The following is a 17,608-nucleotide window of genomic DNA, read 5'->3' as shown; positions in this document are numbered from 1 at the left end:
ATAGCAAATAGTTGCATTCTATGATGACATGTGTTATCTTGGGTAGATAGCAAATAGTTGCATTCTATGATGACATGTGTTATCTTAGGTAGATAGCAAATAGTTGCATTCTATGATGACATGTGTTATCTTTGGTAGATAGCAAATAGTTGCATTCTATGATGACATGTGTTTTCTTAGGTAGATAGCAAATAGTTGCATTCTATGATGACATGTGTTATCTTAGGTAGATAGCAAATAGTTGCATTCTATGATGACATGTGTTATCTTAGGTAGATAGCAAATAGTTGCATTCTACGATGACATGTGTTATCTTAGGTAGATAACAAATAGTTGCATTCTATGATGACATGTGTTATCTTTGGTAGATAGCAAATAGTTGCATTCTATGATGACATGTGTTATCTTAGGTAGATAGCAAATAGTTGCATTCTATGATGACATGTGTTATCTTAGGTAGATAGCAAATAGTTGCATTCTATGATGACATGTGTTATCTTAGGTAGATAGCAAATAGTTGCATTCTATGATGACATGTGTTATCTTAGGTAGATAACAAATAGTTGCATTCTATGATGACATGTGTTATCTTAGGTAGATAGCAAATAGTTGCATTCTATGATGACATGTGTTATCTTAGGTAGATAGCAAATAGTTGCATTCTACGATGACATGTGTTATCTTAGGTAGATAACAAATAGTTGCATGCTATGATGACATGTGTTATCTTAGGTAGATAGCAAATAGTTGCATTATATGATGACATGTGCTATCTTAGGTAGATAGCAAATAGTTGCATTCTGTGATGACATGTGTTATCTTCGGTAGATAGCAAATAGTTGCATTCTGTGATATGCTATCTTAGGTAGATAGCAAATAGTTGCATTCTATGATGTGCTATATTAGGTAGATAGTAAATAGTTGCATTCTATGTTGACATGTGTTATCTTATGTAGATAGCAAATAGTTGCATTCTATGATGACATGTTTTTCTTGGCAGGGAGAAAACACCCAAAACTGAGATATTGATAAATTATTGGTGTGAGAACCACAAGACTTATGGAAATATTAATGCAGTTATTGGCTTCCTTGATCTATTTCCTATATGATCAATGTATTAAGGGTGTACTACACCCCTGGCCAATTTTGTGCCCATTTTTGCATTTTTCTCAAAAATTATGGCGCATTGGTGACAAGTAAGATATGTATATTATAGGGGCAAGAACTACAACTGCTGAACTGAAAATTCAGCAACTCAAGGCAAGTAGTTATTGATTTATTGATCAAATATTGGTTTTCCCTCATTTTTGACTGTAATTCCACAACTGTTGTCTGTGCTGAAATAAAATTTCCAGTGCAGTAGTTGCAGTCCTTGCCCCTATAATATACATATCTTACTTGCCACCAATGCACTATAATTTTTGAGAAAAATGCAAAAATAGGCACAATTGGGCAGGGGTGTAGTACCCCCTTAATATTAAGAATTATTATTTATATCAGGCTTTTGAGCGATACAATAAAACTCTATATTGTACAATATTTGCAAAATACCCAAATGCAATACAATATTTTTTTTATATTGTACGCGTATCTCGTACAAGTCGCGTGTTACCATGGTGACGGCACCAACACGCGTCATGATACAACTGTACAACAATACAGACACCGTAACGCCTAACGGCTCACATGAGATTTCGTACTGTATAAACAAGTAAAATCACAAACTTAATGCGCGGCAATTCTGGATGATGATAGCCTTAGGAAATATAGGCTAATCCACATCTACAAACAATCGGAAATTGTCTTTGGAGAGTAAACCCGGTGGCTAGGTAAGCTTAAATTTTCATTTCACCGCATAGCACAAGCCTGATATAAATAATAATAATAATATTGAATGGCTTATTTTCGTGTGATACAAGAATATATTGCACTCTATAGAAAAATATTCTTGTATCACACTCAAAGCCATTCAATATTATATAAGTATATACATTGCAGCTTTTAAGGGGGTACTACACCCCTGGCCAATTTTGTGCCTATTTTTGCATTTTTCTCAAAAATTATAGCGGATTGGTGACAAGTAAGATATGTATATTATAGAGGCAAGGACTACAACTACTGCACTGAAAATTCAGCAACTCAAGGCAAGTAGTTATTGATTTATTGATCAAATACTGGTTTTCCCTCATTTTTGACTGTAACTCCACAACTGTTATCTGTGCTGAAATAAAAGTTGTAGTCCATGCCCCTATAGTATACATATCTTACTTGTCACCAATGCGCTATGATTTTTTAGAAAAATGTAAAAATAGGCACAAAATTGGAAAGGGGTGTAGTACCCCCTTAATAGTTAATAGCTAAAACTGAACAAATATAGCCCCTGTCATCCCACCCGCCTTAACACGGCATAGACACTTAAACATGGTAAAACCCGTCCCAGATGTAAACAATTACTGCATATATTTGTTATCTTTCTTTTCTTTCCCCCTCTGCATTGAGGCAAACATAAAAATGTCATGGCTAATTAGGGAATCCTATGCTGTTACATATACAGTCTCTAAGGCTTGAATCTTTTCCCATCATGCATTGTGCAATTTTAAAAATGTCATGGCTAATTAGGGAATCCTATGCTGTTACATCTACAGTCTCTAAGGCTTGAATCTTTTCCCATCATGCATTGTGCAATTTTAAAAATGTCATGGCTAATAAGGGAATCATATGATGTTACATTTACAGTATCTGATGCTTGAATCTTTTCCCATCATGCATTGTGGCAATTTTAAAAATGTCATGGCTAATTAGGGAATCATATGCTGTTACATTTACAGTCTCTAAGGCTTGAATCTTTTCCCATCATGCATTGGGCTCTTTCATTTGAAATCTGCTGTTCCCCTGCAGAAGATTTAAGACAAATTTTCCACAGAGGGAGTATCTTTTGCAATAGTATTTGGAATGGAGTTACCCAGTTGTCTGTTCTATTTGAAACCCATACTTCATCTGTGTAACACTGTAGCTAAATCTTCCACAGAGGGAGTGTAGGTTTCAAATGGAATAACATGTTGTCATGATTGTGGAATGACTTCAAATATCATTATATGGTGGTAATTAGTTGTGCAGATGTAAAATAAAATGAACCGCCAAATTTCAACTGTTATGGTGGCCATTCGGTGACCCCAACTTAAATAGGTCAAACTATAGACCACTTGACATCATTGTTTATCAACAAAGGTGAGGGACTGGTATATTGATATGATTGAATGAACCACTGCCCTGTTTAATGGCTTTCTTGTACTATATGAAATGTGGTGGGCGATTTAAGATGCATGTGCCCTGAGCAAACTACGATGCGTACGCACACTGCAGGACAAAGAACAATGGAAATTGCCATAATTCACCGGGCAATGACGTCACATGTCAAGTGGCTATATGTTTGCTGAATCCCTATGATGAGAGGGGGTTAAAATATTGATCAAATCAATCAAAAACATTGGAAATAATAGTCAATCAGAGTGGGTTGATCCACTTTTCCGAGCCAGTACATGAGTGTATAGGCGCTGGTTGGACACACAGTGTATGCTGGCGTTTTTCACATGACATGTGTTATCTTAGGTAAAAAGCAAATAGTTGTATTCTATGATGACATGTGTTATCTTAGGTAGATAGCAAATAGTTGCATTATATGATGACATGTGTTATCTTAGGTAAAAAGCAAATAGCTGCATTTTATGATGACATGTGTTATCTTTGGTAGATAGCAAATAGTTGCATTCTATGATGACGTGTGTTATCTTAAGGTAAGACACTGTAGGAAAGGATTGTGGGTAGAGTGTCTACATCCTGTGCAATTAATAGCATTAGTGTTGCCTATCACACACGCAGGGTGATTTGTTCTGGCTTTAATAGGATTTGGCTGCAAGCAGTTTTCATGGTGTTTTTACCATCTTTGCTTTTTCTATGTAGGTTACAATTCAGAGGTTTTGGGTCGTCCCAATTATCTCTACTGATTTATAGTGCTATACGAGCTAGTATTTGTATCTTAGTTACTCAGGCACTTGGAAAAACTTTGATTAGTCCCAGGTGTGGGCTATTCCATTTAAAATCCACACCACCCCTGTGGAAGATTTTGGAAATATCTTCCACAGAGGAGTATGAATTTCAAATAGAATTAACAAATTAGTCAGCTGCATTTAAATTTCATAAAGCCTCTCAGCTGAGAAAGATTCAACTTGAATCTTCCACAGAGGGAGGAGGAGTTTCAAACAGAGTTGCCTAATGTTTAATTTGAAAGTCATACTCCCCCTGTGGAAGATATTTCTAACATCTTTCGCAGGGTGAGTGTGGATTTTAAATGGAATAGCCTGGTATGTACAGGTGCATGGGCTTAATATCAGGGGACCTGTCAGCTGTTGCTGATTTGCTGACACTTTAAAGCTGCTACTGCTAGATTGCCCAGTAGGAGCTCCTCATAGGATTAATTTGCCCTATCTGTCCCCCTTCCTGCCTATTATCCATCATCCGTCAGATGAGTACAATATAATGTGTGTATCTTGCCAAATGTTCACAAGGCAGCTATTGTACTTACTCACTTCTGGCACTGAGCAGTCAATTTCTAACAGCTTCCAAAGGGGGAGTGTGTTGGAACAAAATAACAAACGGTTTGTTGTATAAGTATAACAACAAGTCACACAAACCCATGTCTGTTCGGGCATGCATGATAATTATATTGGAAATACTATTTTATGTAGCCTGAATGTACATGTATGCATCTTAGTTATTGTCACCTTGTTTTTGTCCTTCTTTTTTTGTCTAATTTTAACATCATTTTTCTCTATTTTCTTCTTCTAAAGGTTTAATATTGTGCCTGTTTGGGGCTGATCAGAGTATAGGATATATGCTCAGCCAATCACATCACACTCAAATCATACCAGGCGTCAAATTGGGACAAGTTCATCTTTTAGGTAGGTACCTGTATTTTTCTATTACCAGATTAACACTTGAATTGAATTGCGCTATTCCAATTGAAATCCATACACCCCCTAAGGAAGACATGACCTTAATCTTATGTAGGGAGTGTGGATGACTCCATTTGAAATCTACACACCCTGTTTGGGAGCTCGGTATGGGAGTGTAAGGTTATGTGTATGTGGATATTGACTGGAATTGCCCAGTTTGTTGTTATACTAGTAATCTAAATAAGGGGGTTGAGTTTGCAATCAGATAGTATTGAAGGTGTCAAGTTTGACCCACTTAATTCTAAAAAGACAATAAATGCATGCAGTAAATAAACAAGTTATCATGTAAATGGTTAAGACCACAGCAGCTGATTGGTGTATCCCATCATGCTCTGCTGTGCCATAGTAGAACTGCACATGCCATAGAAAGTGTACACAAAATCCCTCACTTCAACTTTCAATTACTCACTTTTATCAGGGGAGCATAGACTTTTGTTTGAAAAAATATAATCTGTAAGGTGTTGTGAAACTATCCATAGCTCTCAATATTTAAGCGGCTCTTACTTATGTTTTGTATGTATTTGCTATGGAGCAAACAAATAGACTGCAATGCATGATGGGATACTTCAGCTACTGTGGGGAAACATACTAACTAACAAATAAACAGACATACAGATATTATCACCTGCAAGGGTATGTTCGCACAAACCCATTATCGTTAAAAAAATGCAAAAATCATTTTTAATTTTCTGATTGAGCGAATCGGTGATAGATCCTTAATATTTAATGAACCGAGTGAAAAAAGAAACAAAAACAAATAAAAACAAACAAACAAAAATGCCTGACATGTCAAAACATTTAAAGCCATAATGTATGATCTTATAATATGAAATTGGTTAATTTTTTTTAAACATGATTTTTTGGCATATTTGTAATGTTTACACATGTCCCAACTTGTACCTAAATGGAATCAGCCAAATTTGTTGTCTTCAAGTTTGTAGGTCAACAGAGCAAAGCTCATAAATCATAATTATGAATTATGACTTTATGTCCTCCTATAGAACTACATGTTAAACTGTCAAAATAACCAGTAGGGTTTCTTTCACTTTACCTTGTTATTTCAGCTCAAAAGTGGACAGAAACCCTTATCGACAATTATTATTACTAGTATTATTTTAGCATTTTGAGTATAGACAAACAAATTTAAAATTGGAAGGGAATCATACATTAGGGCTTTAATTACATATTAGCATGGCTGGTGAGAGCCACCCTGTATACAAGATAGTGTGTCAATATTGATATAAAGGTGAAACAACTGCATTGATTTCGGCATATATTTTCTTTCATTGGAGCTCTGCGGTATCAATATTTTACACAGAACCGAATTCAGTCTGACACAAATAGGTTTATGCAGCCTTTGGGACCTGCAATGTTTAGTCAGGGTTGCCAAAAGATTTCAGCCCAAATCGTGGGTCAAATAATCGAAAAGTCACCCAATTTTTCTCTTTACCATTGGTTTCTATGGGGCAGGAAACTATCGGAAGTCGCAGGAGCTAATGTTGAAAAGTCACCCAATTTTTTTCTTAACCATTGGTTTCTATGGGACAGGAAATTGTCAAAAGTCGTGGGAAAAATCTTCAAAAGTCGCCCAATTGGGCTACCAAATTGCGGGTTTGGCAACCCTGTGTTTAGTGCATGTAGAGGAGAGACTAACGTTAACAAATGATGTGTCTGGTCTCTAATCAACACTCACATGCTCATCTATCAAGGCACAGTTCTTCAACCCCAATACATTTGTACATTCATTGAATGACCTTTGCAGATTTGGGTATAAAAACTCATACTCTGCAACTTGAGGTCAAATTTCACACTACGATTGTTTAATAGCAGTTATTGAACTATGCCATTGGGATGAGGCCATTGTGGTCCATAGTGACTTCACATTCTTTATGTGCTGTGATAATGTGGCATGCATTTTGGAGTAGAGGCATTGTAGTTGACACTTTGTGTAGAGAACGGCATAAAGCCAAAAACCGCAAAATCTTTCTTCACTTGTGTGGTATTCTGTACATGTAGGCAACCTAGATGCTTTACATGACCTAATTCACCCTTTTCTATGCCATTAGTCAGTTTTCTTTGCACAATTTGCCTTTTCTTAAACATTTTTCTTAAAGGTGCAATTTCTGAACCCGATGTGATTGTAAACTGTCCTTTTTTGTGTCTTGTTTACAAATTACCAACATTTTATATTCATAAATTTTCAGTTCATTTGATTAAGAAGGAACCGTTTACAAGTGAACAAGACAACAAATAAATGCAAATCCTGACCGGCACACAACCCAACTTGAAAAAAAAAGCAAGGGAATGTTCTTCATTTGATAGTTTGTTCTCATGTTATTCAACCAAGCATGCATTATGTGTGGCAAGCAAATATGATGAGTTTTCATAGTACTCATTGTTAGGCATGTTAGGTGGATACAGCTTTACATAATTTCTCATGAATCAGTGACCTGCATTATACATTCAGTAGCGGCGGAGGAGCAACTGGGGTGAGGCAAGTGTTCTGACTGGGGGCTTTTCCCCTCCCCACACATCCCCCTGGTACTGCTATTGCATACCCGATGTAGTTCAGTGCAAATCTTGCCGTTGTATTTTTCTTTGTATATTTTTGTGCATTTGTTCTCTTCTTTTTGGTTTTGTTTTGTTTCTTTCTTTTGTGCAAATGCGGTTCTTTACTTTCTAGGTCAGTTATACTCGATAAGTTCTATTGACCTGTGTGACTAGTATTTCACCACTCTTGGTATTGTCTTTGTCAGGGAGCCTTCCGGGCTTGAAAAATAAGAAAGATGCGTATGTTCTAAATAATGGTGAGGTATTTGAGGCAGATGAGTATCAGATATCTCCTTGTGATGAGTTCCATTATGAAGTAGTGAGGCCATACATAACATGTATATGACACTAAACCAGGCCTTTCTGGGTTGCTTTATTGGGATATTCCATTTAAAATCCATAACCATTAAGCTATAGGACATTTTTTGTTTTTGCTATAGCCCCCGAATGAAATGTATTTAATTATGTTTGTACTCACTCAGGTAGCATTGTGTGTGAATTTTACATCAAAACTACATGTAAGTGCTATTCTTTTTTATGGTCATTTTAGTGTCTAAAATGGCCCAAAATGAGGCTTTTTCAATATTGCCGTCCATTTCTAATTGTCGCCCCCATAGACTTTATATGTAAAATAAAAAGGCCCATAAAAATTGAATAGCACTTAGTTCGGATGTAAAATTCACCCAAAATGCTTTTTGAGTGATTACAAAGATAATTAAATACTTTTCATTCGGGGGCTATGTGGAATTTATTTTTATTGTATTGCTTGTACAATTACATATTCACAATAAATGCATCTGAAACAAAGGTGACTACCCCTGTGGAAGATTGACCTTACATCTTTAAGAGGGAATATGGGTTTCAAATAGAATAGACAATTGGGTAACTTCCATTTGAAATACTCACCCCAGTTGTGGAAGATATAGGTGAAGCCATAATGCATAGGGAGTATGGGTTTCAAAATGATTAAATAAAATAAATAAATGTAGAAATTTATATAGCGCTTTATGCCGTAAACAGCCTCAGAGCGCTTTACATGTATTCCGCCGTCATTAGAATATGTCGGAACCACGCTTGCAGCCTACAAGTGGCGCAGGGTCCATCAGTACAACGACTGTGACTACCCCTAACAGCTTCCCATTGCACCTGGGTGGGGTGAGGCAAGCGAGGCAAAGCGCCTTGCCCAAGGGCGCAACACGGTGGTGGGACGGGAATCGAACCCACGCACATCAAGCAAGCTCTCAGATTATGAGTCCAAGGCCGTAACCACTGAGCCACCGTGCCCTTAACCCTGACCAATTACATTTGAAAAACATACTCCCCCTGTGGAAGATATTAACAAAATCTTCCACAGGGGTAGTGTGGATTTCAACTGGAATAGCCCATTGCTTTGCATGCTGGGCATAGGCTTCGACATGAAAAGTCTCAAGTTTTTGAGATATTTTCTCAAAATATCAAGAGCTATCTCAAGAACCACTGAACCAATACTAGGGTTGTTTGTACTCATTTTAATGCTTTTTTCATGCTGATACCAAATATGGTCATTCAAATGCTGATACCAAATATGGTCATTCAAATGTACAATTCGGAAATTTTTGAATTAAAAATAATAATTTGGAACTTGTCGTATGCAGTCAATACCTGTGTGGAGAGGGTTAAATACTGTGTGTTGCAACCCCAATATCTGAGGGAGAAAAAGGGTGGTTTTTTTTTTAATTGGGTACCATACTTGTATAAAGGCTTCTAGAAATTAAATGCTGTATAAGCCAATATTTTTGCATACAGATATTTTCGCATATAATAAAACACCATGAAAATTTTATCTTATCCAGTACCCTTTAATTACAAGGAAAATAAAAAGTAAGATACAAAACAAAAATATTCTACTGTTCAGTTACTACAGTATTAACTCTCTCCACGCAGGTGTCGACTGCAGACGACAAGTTTTTTTTATTAATTCAAATATTTCAGAATTGTATATTTGCATGACCATATTTGGAATCAGCATGAAAAATGCATTAAAATGAATACAAACAAACCTGGTATTGGTTCAGTGGTTCTTATAGCTCTTGATATTTTAAGAAAATATCTCAAAACTTGGACTTTTTATGTTGAAGCCTATGGCTAGTGCGCATTTCAGAATTGTAAATTTTCATGACCATATTTGGAATCAACATGAAAAATGCACTTAAAATGAGTACAAATAAGTCTAGTATTGGTTCAGTGGTTCTTAAGATAACTCGTGAAATTTTGAGAAAATATCTCAAAACTTTTGACTTCTTATGTTGTAGCCTATGCCTAAAACACAGAGCATTAATATGTGAGATGTTCTCCATACTGGGCTCCATTTTATCAGACACATCCAAGTTGAAGTTCAATTTTATTCTCACTATTATTGATCCCATCCTGTGCCTCCCATGTCTCGCCATTGTCTGTCTGTCAGCAGCCATCTTGCATATAGCAGGTAGAAGAAAACATCAGTAATAGGCTGTTCCAGTTAAAACCCATATACCCCCTGAAGACTGTCCTTCCACACTGTGAATTTCAAATGGGATTACCTAAATGAGTGATTCCATTTAAAATTCACACCCCCTGCGTGTCAGAGATAAGGTCATGTCTTATGGATTTCAACTTAAAGCCCAATGCAGCAGTGGCGTAGCCAGTGGGGAGGGGGGGGCAGGGGGCGGTGGCCCCCGCCGGCCATGGGCGCCGGTTCATGTAAGGCCGTCGGTAGGCGGAAGGCGTTGTTGAAAAAAAAATTGGGATAACAATATACTATTTTCCATCCAGGGGGACAGAAAAATTAGGAGAATTGTAACGAAAATGATGAAAAATTGACAATTGCACATAAAAAGTATGTGTTTTTATGTTAGTAGCGCCTATTATCCTATTAGCCCCCTCGGTTCCAAAATCCTGGCTACGCCACTGCAATGCAGTCTCTGTCATGACACAACAATTTAGCTGTGACAAGCCCAAAGTTATATGATGCTCTTAATGTCAAAAAAGGCTTGTGTGAATTTATGCAAGCATAATTTCAGACTTTATTGACATGCGTAATTACTAATAAGAAAATACAAATAAGTTTCGCCTATATTATAAGCCAAACAAACTTTAGGAGCAGACTGCACTTTCAATCATACATTATATAATGATAGAAAAATATTGATCCATTTTACATGAAATCATTTGAAATTCTAGAAGATTTTAGAGAGAAACATCCATAGTGGAAAGAATTTGAAGTTGAAGTTCTTGATGGTTGCATATATCTGAGTGAAATAAAATTTCCTTTAGGGAAAATGTGACTCTCATTTAAGGCAAGTCGGAGCTGTGCCTGAGCTAGCATTGTTTGTGCTCAAATTATTGGAAAAAAAATAAAGCCCACACTCGCAGGAAAAGGTATGGGTTCAATGTATGATATCCCAAGGCTCATTGTAATTGTTCTCCCCCATGTGCATGATTTTTCCTGGGAGGGAGGAAATAGCAAAAATTTTGTTGTGGCCAATTATTGGTCATAAGTTGTACTGCAATTATGGAAAAAAATGTGACCAGTGTTTTCCTTGACTCATTAGTATAAGGTCAATGCATTATCCTGCAGAAATAAACTGTACTATTTAAGCAAAAGTACCATAAGGTGATGGGACAATTTTTTTAAATTGTTATATGCATGTAAAATCAATTGATGTTTTGCCAAAAGTGGACAAAGTTAGACAGAAATTATTGCATGCAAGTAAAATCAGCTATTTTATGCAAAAAGTAGATTTATTTGACTGAAAAAATTGCAATTTATTTACAGTTTGGCGAAAACACTTGACTGACCGACCCTACTTGAAAGGTCCGTCCGCCCGTAGAACAGAGTTGTTTTTTCATCACCTAACTGGAAAAATATGGCCTGAAGGCTCTGTCTCACCTTAATATACAAAATACCATGGTTTCATTTGTTTTTGTGTTGAAACCAATCAACTGAGGCTGAAATGGTAAATTGACTTTCTGTCAGGTTGCAGCACTTAACCATCATCAGTTGTAATAAAGCCTCCATGCAAGTATTTATAGAAAATAGTTGATCACTCTACATTCTAAAATAAGGCAGTATCGTAGTTCCTATTGTCAGAATCGTGGATGCACAATGTAGCCGAGATAAAAATTTAGGTTATTTTCGTCTCGGCAATGTACAGCAAATAGACTGAAGCTCTGATTTATGTTCATTTTTTGTCCAAAAAAGTGTAAAAAACCTGATTTTGTGCTCGCTACGCTCGTAAATGATGAAATTTTGGGACTTTTTGTATACTCTTCCCAATGGGGGGTGCGTCGCTGTGTACGGGTCTGTTTATGTGATTGTTTTACTACCATCATTTCCTTTGTGCTGTTGTGGCCTGATCTTCCTTCAGCTGGAGAACAGAAACCATCTTATGCATTGATTTGAAGACGTAACTTCAGTTCATTTGTATAAGGAAATAAAAGTGGATAAAGATGATTTCCAGTGGTGGCACCACCCGTGGGGCAAATTCCCCCAGTCAGAACTCTTCCCCCTGTTGTCCCTTCCAGTAAAACCCAAAAATTATGAAAATTTCCACTTTTTTCAGCAATTTTGCACGAAATTTGTTGATTCCCCACCCCAAATTCACTTTGTTCCCCCCTCCCCCAACATCCCCCTGCAAAAAAATCCTGGCGCCGCCACTGATGATTTCAAACAGTGGTGTTGCGTCTTAGGGCATGAGAGGCATGTGCCCCCCCTAATCGATTGCAAAATTGAGAAAATCCCTAGGAAAATTGCTGAAAAACAGTCTGTGCCCCCCCAATCAGACCCAGTGCCCCCACCCACGCTATGCCATTGATATCAAATTACAGGTGAATGAACACTTGCCCTATATTCTATATCCTGACATTTTGTGTTTCACTTTAATTTTCATCCAACAATTGCCCCATATCGTATTGGGCTATCTCAGTTGAAATCCATACTCCCCTATGGAAGATATGACCTTAATCTCTCATACAGGTAGTGTGAATTTCAAATGGGGTTATCTGAATGGGTGATTCCATTTGTAATCTACATCCCCTGTGTGGGAGATTAAGGTCATGTCTTTCATAGGGGGTGTATGGATTTCAACTGGAATAGTCCATTATGTACTAAGCCTTTTTCCTGAAAATTGAACTAAATTGAGACTCGCAAATAGAGACTTGACCCCGATTTGCTGTTGATGTTTTGCTCGCAGATCGACATCTGTATATAAAATATTCAGTTCCGACTCAATTTTTCACACTCTTCTCAAAAACCTTTTTATTTTCAGTATAAGGCATGATTGTACTTGTTTTTAATATAAAAAAAACATGATTCCATCACGCAAATGATGTATATTTTATTTATTTAAAATCAATCGCAGACGTTTTACATTTGTTGTGGGCAATTGGTATCAGTGAGATTAATGATACTTGGATGTTGTGATTTATAGTGCGCTACGCACAGGCACAACACCTAGACGTTGATCCACAAGCCTCAGCACACTATTAGCTGGCCATTGCCAGGTAAAATAATTCTGAGCTATTCCGTTAATTTTAAAGTCTGCCACTCCTCTGTGGAAGATTTAATACGAAAAGTCCTCCACAGAGGGAGTGTGTTTTCCAAATGGAATTGGCTAGGGTTATTTGTTTTGAAATCCATACTCCCTATGTATATGGCTTTAACTATATCTATATCTTCCACAACTGGAGTGAGTATTTCAAATAGAAGTTACCTACTTGTGTATTCCGTTTGAAACCCATACTCCCTCTTTGGAAGACTTTAGCTAAATCTTCAACAGGGGGAGTGTGGAGTTCAATTGGAATAGCTCAGTTTCAATTAGAGCATGAAATCTTGAAGCATGACGGTTCAAGATTGAAATCAGAGGTTTACTCTTATGTGGAGATTGAGACTTGTGATATAGGAGCAAAAACATGTACACAGAAATGCATGGGTCACAAATATAATGATGAGCAAGACTGACTAGACTCAGGTGCAAGCTAGTTGTTCATCAGCAACAGTGGCGGCACCAGGAATTTTATTCCGGGGGAGGGGCGCATTTAGAAGGGGGCACATTTTTTTGCAGAGCGGCGCCTGCTTTTATGTGATTTTGCAGAGTGGCGTCTGACTTTGTGTGGGCGCCCCCTCTATTGAAAATTCCTGGATCCGCCCCTGGGGGGGGGGGGCATTGTGGGGGCAAAGTGAATTTCAGGGGGTGGGCAAAATCAACAAATTTTGCGCAAAATTACCGCAAAAAGGTTTAAAAGGTCGTAATTTGGGGTTTTTACTGGGGGCAAGAGGTCTGACTGGGGGATCGCCTAATTTACATGATTCTTTTATGAGGAATGTCAGTTAAGGTTCATTCATATACTACGCCGCAATTGCTTTGCGGTGCGGTATTACATCGTGTATCGCAAAAAGTTAAATACATTTTTATTTGAAAATGGGACAAGTTGCATTGAGTTACAGCAAAAAGTTATTGATACATCGGCAAGAGACCGCACCGCAAAGCAATTGTGGTGTACTATGAACAGACCTGACCTTTAATTTAGTCATTGCCTTACAAGAAGATCGGTGATTTCTCTATTGATATCAGCAATAAAACTACAGAATAAAATGACAAAGTTCAGCTACTACCTCAACTGAATTCAACATGTAAACACACACATTTATGAGCAAACTCATTTTAAGAAATCATGCAAAATTGCATGTTTTATGCCTATTTCCCTTCAAATTGCAAAACTACTCAATTTGACTTTTATTGCCAGTTAGAACTAACTAAGGGATTAAGATTGAGCTATGTCCATTTGGGAAAACAGAATAATATCTTTTTAATCCAAACAAAAATAGTTCTGTATTTTTCTGGAATAGGGAGTGAGTAGTACATTGTGCTAATTACAAATGCCGATTTTCACCATGCCATAAAATATATATTTCAACTATATTTTCTGCATGTCAAATTGAAGGTAGTATAGATTTTTTTATGTTTTTATATGATGAAAATGTAAATTAGATAATCCAAAGTATGTAAAATTGGGTCAGGTTATCAAAACTAAGTTCCACATGAGTCTTTGTACTTCAAGTTGTACCACAGATGACACATATTTCCTTCAATTTTTTTACCATGAAACGATTCAGAGCATTGGGCTATTCCAATTGAAATCCATACACCCCCTATTGAAGACATGACCTTCCACTTCCACACAGAGGTTGTGCATTTCAAATGGAATGAACCTGAATGGGTGGCTCCATTTGAAATCTACACCCCCTGTGTGGGATATTAAGGTCTTGTCTTCAATAGAGGGTGTATGGATTTCAGCTGGAATAGCATTGCATGGAAAGAAGTGGTTCAGCTGCAAATTGTGATTTTCATATATATTCCATTTTCTCCTTTCTATTGTCATAAGTGGGTGCTATCACTAGCTATTATTAAATCATAGCCCCAGATTCACACACAAATTTACTGAAGTGATTGAATTTATTGCAAAATAAAGAAAAATAGTATTCTCCCATGATGCACTGCAGCATTGGGCTATACCATTTAAAATCCACACTCCCCATGTGGAAGATTTTGGAAATATCATCCACAGGGGGAGTATGCATTTCAAATGGAATGAACACATTAGGCAGCTCTATTTGAATTTCATACACCCTCTGAGAAAGAATCTTCCACTGAGGGAGGGTGAGTCTCAAATGGAGCTGCCTAATGTGCTAATTCCATTTGAAATTCATACTCCCCCTGTGGCAGTTATTTCCAAAATCTTCAACAGGGGGAGTGTGGATTTTAAATGGAGTAGAACATTACAACAACATCCATGTATTTTTTGGCTCCCTAATGGTTACCTCAAGCTGTTGAACCCGCACTTATTTCTTAAGTAATTTTACCCAAAATAGGGACCTATATCTAAGGATTCTGGTAAAAGCAATGTTATGATTTAGGTCAAATTTTAATTTTGTTATTCTTTGCCAAAAATTATTTATTACATAGTATTAGTAACAACTGTCATGGAGGTTTTCTGATCATTTTAATAACAGTTACACACTCTCTAAATAGCTCTAAATGTACACCGAGTGGAAAGAGTCAGAAGAAAAAAAAGTGAGAGAGTGAAATGGAGGACAACCCCTATTTGAGTGGACAAATTTCACTCTAAAAGGATTGAAAAAAAGTACTAGTCTGTATACTCTCATAAGAGTGAACATTGCCTAATGAAAATGTACTTCCTTTCATTTTAGAGCACTTGTTTTCCACTCAAAAAGGGGCTGTTCTTTGTTCAACTCCTTGAAAGAGTGGAAATTCACTGTTTTACATTTAGAGAGTAACAGCAACAATTCAACATTGATAACTGAAGCTGCTTGCTACAGCAACAATAAACAATATGGCAACAATGACAATATGGCAACATACACAATGAAAAGAACAAATAAAAAAAATTGAAAGAAAAAAGTGACTAATTTTCCTTTTTATTCTTTTATAGATTGAACTTTCTTTTTGACTGTGAAATGGTAATTTTAGATTGTTGAGATTAATTTTCATTCCAATATTATTATACTGGTAATTTGGTGATGTTATTGGAAATAAAATGCCAAATATAGATTTAATCTCATCCATTGAACAGTTAGTGTGTGGGAGGGTAGAGAAATTTACTGTGTATAGGGTGGTTGAAAAGGTGCACTACCGTATGATACGTTTATTATTTATCAATGGCATCATGACATGCCATAATATTGAGCACGGCCAGGGCTTGAACCCAGGACCACAGTGGTGTGGTGAAGATACAACCGCTGCGCTAACTCATTCTCCAATATGTGACACGATCAAGGGAAATGAGTCGCATGTCGCTAATATTGATTTTGAGATATAGAGGTTATCCACTTCACTCATGCGTGACTACTAACAAAAGCCGCTGATTCCCGTAGTATTCCTCATTCAAACCAATTCAATGCACGACCTCGGCGTTACCTGCATGACTTTGGCGGGCTATTTTGAAGCAGTCATGGTTGCACATGCAGGTACTTCTTTTGAAAGTCCTAAACAAGGTATAGCAGTCTCAGATAGGATATGCAACTTATAGAACACGGATAACCTCTATTGGCAAAGAAAGTGTTTGTATTCTTTTGTTTTACGTTGTTTTCAGCGATTGATAAATTGACGTAAAAGAAAGTCGTATCAACATAGGTGTTTCAGTTTCTGAAAGCTCTAAATGTCCTCTTAAGGAATAAATGTAAAACTCATTTTCGACCAGGGTCGACATGTGACTCATTCCCCTTGATCATGTCACATATTTGTTAACCAGTTTGTTTCAATCTATGTTTTCTCTTTGAAGGCAACAAGAACACTTCAGAATCTGAATGAAGCGGATTACATATTTGTAAGTTTATTTTCTTTTATATTTATAAATGTTGAGTTTTTATCATTCTATATTCCGGTTCTCAACTGGGCCCATTGGCCAAACCCACTAATATTTGGTCCATAAACTCTAAAATGTTTAGGAAAACATAAGAAAGGGTATTTTTCATGTATGTTGGAAATGTGTTTGGCCTCTTGTGGTCCTCAAACCCGGGGGGGGGCACTTGTATTTCAAGTAAAAAGTTTTTCAGCATTGGGCAAGTACAGCGCTGTACCTGTTTAGGGTATCAAAAACGCCAAAAATCAGGAAAAAGGGTATAATTTTCCAAGCAAAATACTTGCTTAGGGTACCAAAGTTTAATGGCAAAATAAAAAAGGGTGAAATAGGCTATGTTTGGCTTCTATCAGAACAAATCGTAGGGTAAAACATTAAGAAACATCAAACTACTTATATTAAACAAGAACCTGAACATGAATTTTTACTTTCTTAGTGTTAAAAAATGGCAAAATACTTGTTTAGGGTATGTTTTGAGAGTCCATACATGAGCATGGTGTCCATCACGTAATGTAAGTGCACCCCCCCCCCCCGGGCCTCAAACAAATAAGTTGAGAAACCCTGTTGTATTTGAGACTTGTTCTTACAAAATAAGAGGAAATTAAGTTGCAAATCTTTATTTTTGGATTAATACGGCAAGATTCATAATC

At 36.9% G+C, this 17,608-nt stretch overlaps 2 protein-coding genes across 3 annotated transcripts in view; one reads left to right on the top strand and one right to left on the bottom strand.

The window, feature by feature from the left end:
• The window catches only part of LOC140146262 (protein O-linked-mannose beta-1,4-N-acetylglucosaminyltransferase 2-like), a 120,718-nt gene that overhangs the window by 20,460 nt on the left and 82,650 nt on the right, over positions 1 to 17,608 (top strand). The window contains exons 4-5 of one of the 2 annotated variants that reach the window (XR_011858215.1): positions 4,848 to 4,958; positions 16,881 to 16,928. The gene's annotated coding sequence lies outside the window, so the exon portion shown is untranslated. Of the gene's footprint in view, positions 1 to 4,847; positions 4,959 to 16,880; positions 16,929 to 17,608 lie in introns of those variants that run through there. The other variant, XM_072168044.1, reaches the window with a different exon arrangement.
• The window catches only part of LOC140146261 (synaptic vesicle membrane protein VAT-1 homolog-like), a 122,958-nt gene that overhangs the window by 31,691 nt on the left and 73,659 nt on the right, over positions 1 to 17,608 (bottom strand).

This window comes from Amphiura filiformis, chromosome 2 (genome assembly GCF_039555335.1).
Source record: "Amphiura filiformis chromosome 2, Afil_fr2py, whole genome shotgun sequence".
Classification (NCBI taxonomy): domain Eukaryota; kingdom Metazoa; phylum Echinodermata; class Ophiuroidea; order Amphilepidida; family Amphiuridae; genus Amphiura; species Amphiura filiformis.
The sequence above is the reverse complement of the archived record's forward strand: the minus strand, read 5'-3'. Positions and strand labels throughout refer to the sequence as shown.